Source organism: Castor canadensis, chromosome 18, assembly GCF_047511655.1.
Source record: "Castor canadensis chromosome 18, mCasCan1.hap1v2, whole genome shotgun sequence".
Taxonomy (NCBI): Eukaryota; Metazoa; Chordata; class Mammalia; order Rodentia; family Castoridae; genus Castor; species Castor canadensis.
Genome location: NC_133403.1, coordinates 42,453,012 through 42,464,906, shown reverse-complemented (window position 1 = coordinate 42,464,906; position 11,895 = coordinate 42,453,012).

Sequence of the window (11,895 nt, the reverse complement as noted above, 5' to 3'; positions counted from 1 at the left end):
TCCAGTGTGGTGGTACACACCTGTAATCCCAGCAGGAGGAAGGGAGACTGAGGCAGAAGAATCAAAAGTTCAAGTTCAAAGCCAGCCTGGGCTACATAGCAAGAGCCTATCTCAAAGAACAGACAGCTGGTGGAGTGGCCCAAGTGGTAGAGCACCTGCCTGGCAAGCATGAGGCCCTGAGTTCAAATCCCAGTACCACAAAAGAAAAAGGAAAAATCCATTCTTAGCTCCAGGGCCCTATGTAAACGGGTCAGGCTGAATTTGTCCCTCAGGATTTTGCTCACCCTGTTCAAAAAGAAACGGTATGGTGGGCCCCAAAGTCACACCTCCAGTGAGAACCTCCTACCAGCCCGGGTCCCACCACTGCCACCCTCAGAGGCGTCTCCAGGCCCCCACTCATGTGTCTGCAGAGCCTCTCAGAACACAGTTAGAAACAATGGATTTTTTTTTTGGCGACACTGGAATTTGAACTCAGGGCCTCACACTAGGCAGGCGTTCTACCACTTGAGCCACTCCACCAGCCCTTTTTTGTGGTGGATATTTTTGAGATAGGGTCTCGAGAACTATTTGCTTGGGATTGGCTTTCAAACCTCGATCCTCCTGATCTCTGCCTCCCGAGTAGCTGGGATTACAGGCGTGAGCCACCAGCTCTTGGCCTGGCTGGGTATGTTTGATCTTTCCTGTTCTGCAAAGGGGAATGAGGCCCAGAGAGGTTAAGTAAGCACACTAAATTCACACAGCTAACCAAGGCAGAGCCAGCACTCTCTCTTCTCCCCCATGCTAGCGTCTCCCACCTGTGTGACTTACAGGACAAGACTCACCTTCCCTGTGGACAGGTGGTGCTCTTGACATCACGCTGGGCCCAGCACCAGGAGGGACATCACCACCCTTGTAGTGCTCAGGCCCTGTGGAAGCCACACCCTCATTTCCAGGTCCTGCTGCTGAAAGGAGGGGCTGCAGACTCCAAATATAGCTGCTCGCTCACTCGCTCTCGCTCTCTCGCTGGCTCGCTCTCTCCGGTGGTGGCTGACAGCTTGTGCTGTCAGAACCCAGGGCTGGTTACGTAACAGGCTTCGGAGGGGGCGCAGGAGCCAAAAAAGAGATAGAGGTAAAGAGCCTCTATCTCTCGCTTACTCACTCACTCATTCATGCCTTGAACACAGGCTTACGAGCCCTGGGCACTGGGGATGTGACCAGCCGTCACATCAGCGTCCCTGGTTGTGAGGCTGACGTCATGAGCAGGGAAACAAGTGTACGCCTCATAAATAAGTAAATAAATAAATAAGAGGAAATGAGCACGAAGTTAAATGAGGACTTTTAGAGCAGAAGGGGGTGCTTTTAAGCAGAGAGGGACAGGGAGAAGGTGACATTTGAGCGACTTCTTACAGTCAGGGAGGGAACAGCCCACGCAAGCATGGGGGCCTCGGGGCAGAAGGTGCAAAGGGCCTGAGGCAGAATCCACCCCAGTTACAAGGCCCCGGTTGAGACCCACGGCCAGGACAGGGCTCAGCCGACACCACACAGAAGAAGGTCACTCCTGGCAGCCGACAAGCAAGAGCCACCGCCACCAGACAGCCATGACCAGGCTGCCTGGAGGGACACAGCTCCCCAGGGGAAGAAGGAACAGGGGTGGGCGGCACCGGTTCGCTCATTCCCACTGCCCTTGGTTGGCAGAATTCCAGGTGAGCCCGGAAGCTGGGACTGTCACAGGACAGACTTGGTGATGTTGTCACATGGCACAGGTGACTTTGAGACAGAGAGGCTGTTCTGAGGTTTTGAGCCTTCAAAGACACGGGACTCTTTGTAAAGTCACACTTTGGAAGCTCAAAGGATCCAAAGCCACTAGTGTCTGTGCTGGCTTTGAGGGTGGAGGGGACAATGGAGCGGCCGTGGCTCCAGGAGCAGGGGTGGCCCCACAGCAGTCAGCAGCCCTGGGCCTCAGAGCTGAGAGATGGCAGCTGGGGGCAACTAGGTTCGGGTCATAGCTTCTCAGCGACAGAAAACAACTATTCATTTGTCAGACATTTCTGAGGACCTAGTGTGCACCAAGCTGGGAAGACATGGTCACGGCCAAAACAGATGAGGCTTCTGTTGACATCAAGTTCACGTTCGACTTAGGGAAAGGGAGGATGGACGAGACAGACACTGAAACCACTGGGGGCTCCGTCCCATCCTTGCAGTAAGGCCAGGCCGACAGGCCAAATCCTGCTTCCCCCAATAGACAGAACCTCAGCCCGATCTCCAAACCGCCTTGCCGAAGGCCTGTGGCACTCGGCCAGCCCCTCTCTGGCCTCCTGTCCTCCTGCTGTCCCCTTCCATGTGCTGGAGCCTCCTGAAGGCCTCTTCCTCCAGCACCACGCTGCTCCTGCCCCAGGGCCTTTGCACGGGCCACAGCCTCTGCTTAGAGCGCCTTCTCCCAGGTCAGCGCATGGCTGGCACCTTCCCTTCCTCCAGGTTCCTCCCGAAACAGCGCTGGACACGCCGCAATCAATTCACCCTCTGTGAGTCATCCTCACATATTAGTCAATTTATTCACCTGTCGTAAGTGACTTATCCACCCCATCAGGGACATAACAGACACTGTCCCTCGTGGTGACTTTTCAGAGCCCAGACTGAGTTCTGGCCCCGAGATGGCTGGAAAATTCCTGTGATTCGTCAGCCGGGCTGTTTGCATTTCTTCCTCAGGAGGGAAAAATATCAGCGAGCGAGGGGTAAATCAGAGAGGAATGAAAGTCTTGAGCAAAAGCGAGACGTCATTTGCATAAAGACACGCTTCTGATTTTCAATATAACTAGCTACTCAGATGAGACGCCCCGAGGAAGGCCCCGGCCGGTGTCTGCCATCTACGTCCTGCCTGGCATGCCAGACGCTGAGGTGTCTCAACCAGCACCTGTGCCCAGCCGCCCCCTCCCTCTGTCCAGAGTGGCATCCAGAGGTTGTCTGAAAAGAGCAAAGGTGCCTGACCAGGACTTAGCCCTTCTTCTTACTTTAAATGTAGCCCAGATGGCTGGAGTCACAACAGTCATCTTGTGACCATGTGGGGAAGGCCAAGAGACTCACAGAGACTCACTCAAAGTGAACACTTCTAGAATGTTTTTGATGTGAGAAAAATAAGTCCTTATTCAGCCATCATTTTGAGGTTTCTCGTTTGCAAGCAAAGACTTTTTTTTCTTTTTCCTTTTGGTGGTACTGGAGTTTGAACTCAGGGCCTCGAGCTTGCTAGGCAGATGCTCTACCTTTCTGCTTCGGCTAGTTGTTTCATAAGTTCTTACATTTATGCCTAGGACCAGCCTGGACTGTCACCCTCCTATTTATGCTTCCCGTGTAGCTAGGGTTGCAGGCACGTGTCACCTGCCCAGTTTTTTTTGTTTGAGATGGGGTCTGTGGACTCTGCCTGGACTGGCCTCAACCTGCAGTCCTCCCGGTCTCAGCCTCTTGAGTAGTGAGGATTACAGGCGTGAGCCATGGGCCTACAAAGACATTTCTTACAAACTTTTTTTTGGCAGTGCTGGGTTCGAACTCAGGACCTCACACTCGCTAGGCAGGCGCTCTAAGAGTCACTCCACCAGCCCAGCAAAGACATGTCTTACTGATGGGCTGGCTCCACGATATCTGAGCCCTCACCTCGCAACACCCCTGAGAGTTTGAACCGGATCCACAGACTCCCCACCTGTCAAATGAGAAATCCGAGATTCAGAGAAGCCAGGCAACTGACCTCGCTGAGAGAGAACTCGTTACCCGTCTAGACTGGGACCCGCGCTCTGGGTTCTAACAGCACGGAGGGAGCCAGGGTTCCCGAACAACTCATCTCCACCGGCATTTCCTGAGCACCAGCAAGCCGCATGGTTCACAGAATGTCTTCCTGAAATTCTCCTCTGCCCCGGGCTGGGGTGCCCCTCGGTGGTGGGATGCTTGCCCCAAATGCACAAGTATGTGACACCAACCCCAGAATCACAACAAAATTAATTCTCCTTTCCTCCTGACCCCTCTTCACCCTCCCTCCCCCTCTCTGCAACGTCTTTCTTCCCATCCTGCTGGTCAACCCAAAACCCGCCCTTCCTTGCCCTGCTTTGTGACGCTGGAGTCGCTCCCTGCACCTGGTAGGATGTCAGGCCGTGTCAGTGACGGGCCGGTGCAGCACAGCTCTGGGGCAGGAGGCGTGAGCACGCCGGGTGTACTCTTCAGCTGCACCTTACCATAACAAAACAACTGAGTCAGTTAACGTAAAAAGAAAGAAGGTTTGCCTCTAGTGAGAGCCACACATCATGGTAGGAGCATGTGGTGGAGTGAGCAAGTCACATCATGATCCAGGAAACAGAAAGGACAGGCAGGCAGTCAGGGTCCCAGGAACATTGTCAAGAGCAAACCCCTACACTTGGCCACAACCCCAATGACCTAACTCCTCCCACTTGGCCACACCCCTAACGGCCTAACTCCTCCCACTTGGCCACACCCCCAACGACCTAACGCCTCCCACGTGGCCACACCCCAATGACCTAACTTCTCACTTGGCCACACCCCTAACGACCTAACGCCTCCCACGTGGCCACACCCCAATGACCTAACTTCTCACTTGGCCACACCCCTAACGACCTAACTCCTCCCACTTGGCCACACCCCCAATGACCTAACTTCCTCCCATGTGGCCACACCCCCAGTGACCTAACTCCTCCCACTTGGCCACACCCCAGTGACCTAACTCCTCCCACGTGGCCACACCCCCCCAAAGGTCCCACCACCTTCCTGTAGCTCCCTGTGTTAACACATGACCCTGGACACCATCTTCAAACCATGGCACTGGGCTCCTCCTTTCCCTGTGACAGTAGAGGCCCAGCTACCTCACAGCAGCCATTCCTACCACATCCCCAAGTGACCCTAGTCATGCTGCCCCACTCTCCCCGCATGGTGGCCACTCCACAGCAGCTCCAACCACACCCTCAGCCAGTTCTCCCTCCCAGGGCAGCCCAGGCAGATGGCATCTGGACAGCAATGATCTTCAACCTTCGTCTTCCAGCAGGTTCTCCCCTCCCGCAGACATGTCTCTGCGGTGGCCACACTTCCAGGGACCCAGGCTGCCAGGAGCTCTTTCCCCCTGGAGGTGGGACTGCTTTCGTGTGCCAGCTGCTTCTGGGCCCCTGGGGTCCTCCCTGACCTGTCAGAGGCTCGACACCACTCCCGGCAGATGCCTCTTCATAAGGGGCCGCCCCATCGCATCACGAGGTGCCCTGTACCCCACAGACACAGAGCTGGTCACCAGCGCTTCCGGACTCCGACCCTCCAAGGTGGGATTTGGGGATCACTTTGCTCATGCCCTTGACCTTGAGTGCAGTCCTGGGGTTTGGACCTTGTGAACAGAATGTGTGTACCCTGGCAGGCAGTGACACCACAGTCCTGGGCTGCTTTGGCCTCCTGGGCAGTGACGATGGCCTCCAGGGCTGGCAGTGGGGCAGACACTTCCCAGGGCACTTGCAGAAAGAGAACGAAAGGTCCCAATTCCCTTAACGCATCTCAGATGACAGTCATGGAGCTACAGAGCTTCCGGGTAGCCTTATGGAAAATCTGAATTTACCGCAGCCGTGGAAATCGTGACAGAACTGAACCGGGCAGGCCATGACATGGTGAAAGGCAGGACATGACACAGTGGTGAGACTTAGCCAGGGACATCGGTGGACGCAGAGGAAAGGGAGTCACAGGTCCCTCTGAGCATCTTGCCAAGGGACGTGGCTTGCTGTTCCGTGTGTCCTGAGGAGTCTGGCTGTCCTCTCCTGGGAAGCTGGGCTCTTGGCCACAGGGCAACGCCCAGGGGACTTCAGACCTATGACTGCCCCTGCTGGCAGCAGACTTATCGCCAGCCCCCTGGCTTCCTGGTGCACACCTCGGCCCAGGAGGGAATGGCTGACTGGGCACCAGATTTGCAAAAGTCTCTGCCAGTGTGCACAGGCCAGAGCCAGGAGCACAGCAGCCTCTGCACCACCTGGGTGTGAAAATTTGGGCGTGGGGCGTTTTCGGGAGACGACCAAAGCTTACCTGGCTGCTGGGACCAGGACTCAGCGGTGGCCCATGATTAGTGAGCCGAGACGTGCCCTGCTTGAAGAGATGTGCAGGAGGGAGCCCAACGCTGGAAACGAGTCACCATGACAACCATGCAGCCACCCACCAACCATGTCCCCAGGGAGCCCAGACACTTCCTTTCCAGACATTCGGGGACACCTGCATCCTTGCACAGGTCCCCGGTCCCCAGTCAGAGGCCAGGTGTGATTCCAGGGTGGGGACAGAATGTTCACATTGAGATGGTGCCACAGCAGGGCCAAGTGCAGTGCTCGGCCACCTGACAACCTGGTTCACACAGGGCAGCCAGGCAGCTGAGTCACAGTGCCCAGGCCTGCAAGGATGGTGGCCGAGTCGAGCTGTCCCCGCATCCCTGGGGATGAAGGAGCCCTGAGCTTGCTGGAGGACACTCAGACTGTCCCACGCCAGGAAGTGAAGCCAAGCCACTGGCCGCCCACGGAGCAAACTTCAAGAAGGAAAGCATCAGAAGCATCTGTGCCTCTTGGGATGGAAGCAAGAAGCCAGCATCCCAGACACCAGCAGGGGACAGCGTGGATGTCCGGTTTCACGAGGTCAGGCAATGGCCTCATAGTGTTGTGTTGTGTGCACTTTTGATCTTCATTGAGTAGGGCAGGGACGTGAATTCCACAAAATAGACCCAAACCTCTTAAGTTGTGCCCTTTTGTCTTCTCAAACCCCCCCCAGCTCTTAGGTTCTGGAATCACGAACTCAAATGTCCCCAGGAACCAAGCTAAGTGTCCATCACAAGTGAACAGGGCGGGAGAGGGGGGCTTTAGGGAGTGGGGTGGACTGCGGCAAGCTGGAAAATGCATGTACAATTTACTTTTAATTTTATTTTTTATTTTTTGGCAGTACTGGGGTTTGAACTCAGGATGTTACGCTTGCTAGGCAGGCCCTCTGACCACTTGTACCAGTCCACCAACACATAATTTAAAAAAAAAATTCTAGCCGGGTGCCAGTGGCTCACGCCTGTAATCCTAGCTACTCAGGAGGCAGCGATCAGGAGGATCCTGGTTTGAAGCCAGCCTGGGCAAACAGTCTGTGAGATCCTATCACAAAAAAAAAAAAAAATCACAAAAAAAGGGCTGGCAGAGTGGCTCAAGGATAGGCCCTGAATTCAAACCCCCGAACCTCCAAAAACAAAAATTTCTGATGAGCTGGGCACAGTGCCTGACCTGTGATCCCAGCTACTCAGGACACAGACATATGGAGGATTGCCGTTCAAAGCCAGCGCAGGCAAAAAGTTTGTGAGACCCCATCTCAACCAACAAGCTGGGCACAGTGATACACATCTCTCATCCAGCTCTGCAGGAGGCATAGATAACGAAGATTACAGCCCAGGCCAGCCTAGGCAAATACAGAAATGACTAAATAAATAAAAAATAAGTAAAGTGAAACAAAGCTAGAGCGTGACTCAAATGGTAGAGCACCTGCCTAGCAAGTACAAGGCGCTGAGTTCAACTCCTGGTACCACCAAAAAAACTCCAATTCTGGGGAAAAGATGACTGTGTGCCCAGACTGACTGGGTGAATCAGGAAACCACAGGGGAACAAAACAGAAGGCGATTTGAACAGTAGAGAAAGGAAGGACAATTTCACGGTGGACATCTGTCTCATGAACCCCTCCTGGATTTGGAGATGCCCCCCCACTGTCTGAATCTTCATGAGAAAGAACAGCTGGCTCGCACGATAAAAGATAACCTGAGATAATCATAGTAATAGCTACTGCTTAAAAGGTTTACTCAAGCCGGGCACTGTGGCTCACATCTGTAATCCCAGCTACCCAAGAGGCAGCGATCAGGAGGATCGCGGTTCAAAGCCAGCCCAGGCAAATAGTTCACAAGCCCCTACCTCGAAAAAAACCCTTCACAAAAAGGACTGATGAGTGGCTCAAGGTGAAGGCCCTGAGTCCAAACCCCAGTACCAAAAAAAAAAAAAAAAAAAAAAAAAGGCTCACTGGGTGCTGCACGAACTTCACAGGTGTTCTGCCAACTCATGGGGTGGCCCAGCTGCATTGTCCCCATTTGGCCGCCATGTCACTCAAGTGCACATGGATGGGTGCGGCAGAGCCTAGGTTCACTCCTCTGCCTCCAGATCCCTGTGAACTTGACACCTTGCTCCTCTGCAGAGTGTGGCCAGTGACCTGAAACTGGGACCACTGGGCTGCAGAAGTCACTGAGGTGGTGGCAGTATCCAGCGTCCAGGGGCAGTAAGACAGGGTGACATCCAGCTCTGACCCCGGTGTCCGGCACCACGGGCCGTGATGCACACGTCAGCCAGTCTGTGCATGATTTTTAGGTACTCTGTCTGCCCGCTTTTGGGGTGTATTTGCCTGGTTTCACTGCAGCCATACCTCTTCCACCTGCACAAGCGGGAGCCCTGGCGAGCCAGCCCTGCTCTGTGCACGCCCTGCACACCTGTGCTGGGCACAGGGGCCACGCGCCCTGGCCACCTGATGTCTCCAAGGGATCTGGGCTCAGACTCTAACCAGGGAGGCACCAGGATGCAGACCAACCTGGCTCCCGTGTCTCACACCTGCCCGGGCCAGCAGCCAGGATGGCGGCAGGCAGAGCCATGGGGGCAGGCAGTGAGCGGATGCATCATGATTGGGAATTAGCTCTGTGTCATCAGCACACCGAGGTCCCAGCTCAACCCAGTCCCACCATCTGGAAGAGGATCACGCTAGCAGCATGGAGCCCAGATGGGTGTGTTATGTCAGGAAAACTGTGAGCAGAGATCAGCGGGGGGAGAGATGGAGAGAGAGGAAGGGAGGGAGAGGAGGGAAAGAGAAGGGAGAAAGACAAAGAGTGAAGTCATGAAGAAATCCCCTGTACAATTTACATTAATAAAAAGAGAGATGGTGAGAAAGATACAGCAAGATCGAGAGACATATAGAAGGAGAAAAGAGGGGACGAGAAACAAAAAGAGATAATGAACAAGGAGATGAGCCCGGTGACTCACGCCTGTAATCCCAGCTGCTCAGGAGGCAGAGATCAGGAGGATGGAGGTTTGAAGCCAGCCCTGGCAAATAGTTCTTGAGACCCTATCTTGAAAATATCCATCACAAAAAAAGGGCTGGTGGAGTGGCTCAAGGTGAAGGCCCTGAATTCAAGCCCCAGTACTGGAAAAAAATTAATTAAAAAAAAAAAAAAGAAAGAAACAGAGACGGGGACCGTGGGAGCAGAAGAGCGCACGGTGGCACTACAGAGAGGGGAGAAGGTGGGGGAGCTGAGATCGGGAGGATCGAAGTTTGAGGCCAGCCCAGGAGAACAGCTCTCAAGACCCTGTCTCCAAAATAACCAGAGCAAGATGAACCGGAGGGGCGGCTCGAGCGCTAGAGCGCCTGCTTTGCGAGCTCAGTCCCACTGAAAGCAAAGGGAACCTAGAGGGAGATTAACTGAGTCACTGCATGCGTCCTTGCTACTTCACCCAGTCACAGCCACGTCCTGCCAGGCCAGGCCCTTGCAAACCTGGCCTGGGACAGTGGACGAGGCTGTGTCCCCACCCCATCCCGCCCCACGCCCTGCAGGGAGCCAGCGAGCAGGACGGGGCCAGCTGCCAGCTCCGCTTGTGTCCCTCTGAGGGACAAGCGCGCGCACGCTTGGGTTTCTCCTCACAGTCACGTGTTGTAATTGCGGCTTTGTGTTCCATTTGGCAACTTGCTAAGTAATTGATGAAGATGTCACTGACGAACGATTAAAATGAAACTCCTAATCATGACGTGGAAAATGTGTCAGACGCTTCTGCAAAGCCACACTCAAGTGAGGCCAGCAAAGAGACCAGAGAGAGTCCCCGGTGGGCAGCCCGCGCCCAGGAGACGGTGGGTGCAAGCGGCTAGGCGGGGCTTGGCACAGGAGGTGTGTGGGAAGGACCAGGTCCTCCCTCCCCTGAGCAGGAAGCTCAGTGAGGGGACCATGCCATCTGCAACTGGTGGCACTGGGGTTTGAACTCAGGGCTTTGGGCTTGCTGAGCAGGCGCTCTTAACACTTGAGCCACTCCTCCAGCCCTTTTCAGTGATGGTTTTTTTCAAGATAGGATCTCGCCAACTATTTGCCTGCACTGGCTTCAAACCATGATCTTCCTGATCTCTGCCTCCTGAGTAGCTGGGATTACAGGTGTGAGCCACCAGCGCCCAGTTCAGTTATTTTTCTTGTAGTCAAATATATATAATTTTACATAAGGCAGTAAAATTACTTTAATCACTAAGTGTACAACTCAATACACGATAAAGTTCATTCATGTGCTGTGCAATGTCACCCACCCATTTCCAGAACCTTCTCAGCTTCCAGTTATTCCATTAACCACTAACTTCTCATTCCTCCTCCCCTGGCCCCTGAATAACTTCAACTCTACTTTCTGTCTACAAGTTTGCCTGGTCTACATATTTCCTGTACGTGGAGTCATACAACATGTGTCCTTTTGTGATTGGCATCTGACACTTAGTAGCACAAAGTTTCCAAGGTCCATCCGTGGGGAAGCGTGTGTCAGCATTTCCCTCTTGTTTATGGCTGAGTAATATTCCACTGTGTGGACGGACACTACTTTACTTTATTCACTATCCGATGGACATGGGTTGTTCCCACCTTGGGGATATTGAGAGATGACGCTGTGAACATTGTTGTATGGGAATCCCTTTGAGTCCTGCTTTCAGTTCTTGTGGGTGACACGTTTGGAGTGGAATCGCTGGATGACATGGTTACTCTGTGTAGTTAATGGCTTGAGGACCGTCACACCGTTTTCCATGACAGTGGCACACTTTACATTCTGAGCAGCAATGCCCAGGTGCCGATTTGTCCACACCCTCACTAACGCCCAGCTGTTCTGTACACACACGGAAACTCGAGTAGCCTCGAGGCAGACAGAGCCACCTAACGTCCCCATCAGGTGCACTGGTGGGAATGGTGTCATGACCGGCTTGCCAGGAGGCAGGTTCACAGCCCGCACCCCAAACTCATGACTCCATGTCTGAGAAATCTGGCTTAACTCACAACTTAAAAATAAACCTGGGGTCTGACGATGGAACTTTAAAAGTGACACTGTCACCTTGACAGAGTGGCTAACAGTGCCAACAGCAGACAGAAGGTCATCGATCAAGGGCCATTGCCTTCTGTTCAGGGAGCTAGATGGGGGATGCTGGGGTGGACAGGGCAGATGCAGGCCTGGGACCCCAGCCTGTGCCCCAAACTGCAGCCACAAAACAGGACAGGTGCGCTGACATCCCCGGCTTGGGCTGCACAGGCCTGATACAATTGTCACGTCTGCGTCTGGGCCATTTACAAGACACTTCGAAAGCAATTGTGACATCAGGACCCTCAGGTTCCCAACGAGGGGGAGAGAGACACAGCTGGGTTATTTAAAAAAGAAAAAAGGAGGAGCAAAGCCACAAAAACACATTCACTGTGAAATTTTGGAAACTTCCACATCCCCAGAAACTGCACACAAAGGCTTCAGAGTCAGAACTTGTGTGGAAAGCCCCATTATCTTACGAGTATAAATAGCGCCTGGAAAAGAAAAAAACCCACTCCCAACAAGGCTGCAGTGAGAGGAAGAGCTGCTCGCAGAAGGCTGACTTTTAAAATTTCATGATGCATAAATCGATTCACACCCCAAATCTAATTAGTGGTTCGAGCATATGAGAGTCTGTGACAGTATCAAAATGACTTGGAAATTGCTCATGGCAATTGGATCTCTTTCACTGGGTATGATTTTTAAATCACCAAAAAGTGCATCCAAAGAGGGATCCTATGCATACTTCCTGGAAGCTCTTTCCCAATGACTCCTGTGCCCACAGGGGCAGCAGGAAGCCTGCACTCACATCACAGCTCCT